Below are 2,944 nucleotides of genomic sequence, written 5' to 3'. Positions count from 1 at the left end.
AAACCCCGTGGCTAAAGTTTCAACTTTTCGGCATTTTCTATATGGGTGGTTCCAATATTCCTACTTGAATAATGTTCAATCACCCTTAGGATATGTTACCTGCTTTTTAAATTTGTCTTTTGACGTCTTATCTGTGATACGCAGGCTTCATAACCTCTGATCCCCTTTCAAAATTCCATTTTATTTAGTTCCGCCCATTGTTTTCTCGTTTAGGGCACACGCTTTTTTTTACTTGGGGACCATACGCCGCTTTTCATGGAATGGCACGGAAGTGTCACATTGGAGGTTCCATGATAACCGCCGTATGAACACATCTGCGGATGTTTCTAAATTCAAAATTTTACTATTTCACGTTTAAATGTTGAATTCTGCTTAAGCCGGTGCGAGGGGGCGTGGACGGTAATTTGCACTTTCCAGTACCGTCCATGAACAGGCTCAATCAAACCGAGCCTGCAACATTTTCAATTTTGCCGTGTTGGGCTTTCTTTAGGGATTCTGTATTTATCAATTTTAAGATGTTTTCATGCAAAGAGATGTCAGAAAAACAGAGGGAGGACCCAGATATAGCTCCAATTGTGCGAGCATTAGAGAGTGAGGCAAAACCGCTTGGTTCAGATATGGAAAGAGAAAGTCCAGCAACCAGACAGTACTGGGTACTATGGGACTCACTTTTTATCAGGGACAAGGTGTTATATGAGCAATTTAAAAAGAAGAATGGGACGGACAGTTATGAGCAAGTAGTTGTACCGCAGTGTTTGAAAAAGGACTTCTTGAGTCATATGCATGATAGTATCCTTGCAGGCCATTTAGGTACCAAGAAGACGAAACATAGAATACAGTCAAACTTCAACTGGTATGGGCTAAAAGGCGATGTTAACTTGTTTGTCAAGACCTGTGATGCGTGCGAATCCGACAAGGCAATGCAGAAGCCTCCAAGGGGTCCAATGGGACACTTACAAAGCGGTGCTCCATGGGATACGCTCGCTATTGATTATCTTGGTCCTTTGCCTATGACTGAAAATGGAAATAAGTATATAATGGTCTTAACTGACCATTTTACAAAATATGTTGAAGTCTTGGCTGTCCCTAATCAACTGGCTGAAGATTGTGCATTGAGAATCGCTAATGAGTTTGTCTCACGCTGGGGGACACCATTAAAAATCCACACTGATCAAGGTTCGACCTTTGAGAGTAATGTTTTTAAAGAACTGTGTTCTTTATTTCAGGTTAAAAAGAGCCGCACGAGTCCCAGAAATCCAAAATGTAATGGTCAAATTGAACGATACAATAAGACGTTACTGAAGATGATAAAGGCCTATCTTATCGACCAAACTGAATGGGACCTCTTCCTTGGATGTATAGCAGGGGCATACAGGTCTTCCCCAAATGAGACCACCAAACTCACGCCGAACATGATGTGCATGGGTCGAGAGGTGAGACTTCCTGGTGATCTGGTGTACAAGACAAAAGAAGATAATAGTGTGCCATCGTATCGCCCAGTTGTGGAAGCAATCCAAGAACGTATGTTTCGAGCCCATGAAGTTGCGAGAAAACATCTCAAGGCTAGCGCAAAGCGTAGCAAGGACCTGTACGATACTAAAATGTCGTTCGTAAACTACAAAGTAGGCGACATTGTTTGGTTGTTGCATGAGTCGAGAACTGTCGGTATATCTCCGAAACTCGAGAAAAGGTACGATGGACCTTACATCATTGTAAAGAAAATGTCACCAATAAATTTTGTGGTGCAAATGAACCCTGAGGGGCACTCTGTGTTAATACATCATGATAAGTTGAAAATGTATAATGGGACCAACGTGCCAAAGTGGGCCCGTAAAATTGCAAAACGTATAACACAATAAATAAACAGAATTGTCATTGTCTTTTGTCATCATTTCCTTGCGCTTAAACGAGAAACGTTAGAAATCGACCGAGAGTTAAGTTTGATGCGACGTGGTAAACGTACCGAGAAAACCGTGCGAAATTTTTTGTCGATGTTGGCGTGCCGAGTACCATTTTCTGTCAATTCCCTGAAGTAGGTGATAAGGGCAAGTACTTATCATCCCCTCCTCTTATCGTTTCAGGAAGTCATGGACAACAGAACACCTAAGAGGAAGATGTTTTCGTGCGCTCACTGTGGAGGGCCTGGGTCCGGGTGTGTTGGCGAGCGTTATCGGGTCATAGACCACGTAATGAAGCACCATATGGCACTTGACCAGACGCCGTACTACTGCAACCTGTGTATGTTTAGGTGCACTAGTCAAGACCAGCTCAACAGGCACGTGACCAGCTATAAGAGGCACGCAACCATGGCGGCTATGGCTGAGTTTCAAGGTGATGCGTCTCGCTATCTTGTGCACAACCCCAATGCCAAGACCATTGAGGAGGGCGTTGATTATCGTGCGGTACCTGAAGAGCAGGAGCAGTCAGGTCCATCTCAGCCGACACAGAGCCAAGCGACAGGCACCTCCGAGCAGGGTGGAACGGAAGAGTTGGTCACAGTGAGGTTGTCACCAGCAGTATTGGCCTCACTCCTGTCAGCCAACAACGCCAGCCAGAAGCCCCAAACACCAGCAGTGCCGCCTGCCCTTCAATATGACCCTTCTAGGCCAGGTATGACGGAGTCTGAGACTAATGCCTTCATTAGCAGTTTGCTTGACGCGCCATCAACCTCAACTGGTGCAGGAACTGGTAGGCCTCTACAGCAAACGACGCCAACTGCTGAAACTGAGTCAGCAACTTACAGGCCGACACCCATAGTGCCAAAGTCACCGCAGCTGCGAATTCCTGACCTGCCAGTAAATAGAAGTAGGTCCCACACGCCAGCCCTATCCAACAGGTCAGCTTTTTCGCCACTTACGACGCCTGACGTGTTTAGTCGCAGGACTTCCAACAACTGGATGAGAATATCATGCCCCAGTTGCTTGGTGACCCTGCGGATGAGAAC

Source organism: Ruditapes philippinarum, unplaced genomic scaffold (genome assembly GCF_026571515.1).
Source record: "Ruditapes philippinarum isolate M1 unplaced genomic scaffold, ASM2657151v2 ctg4050_1_1_1_1, whole genome shotgun sequence".
Lineage (NCBI taxonomy): Eukaryota > Metazoa > Mollusca > Bivalvia > Venerida > Veneridae > Ruditapes > Ruditapes philippinarum.
Note: the sequence above shows the minus strand (reverse complement) of the source record.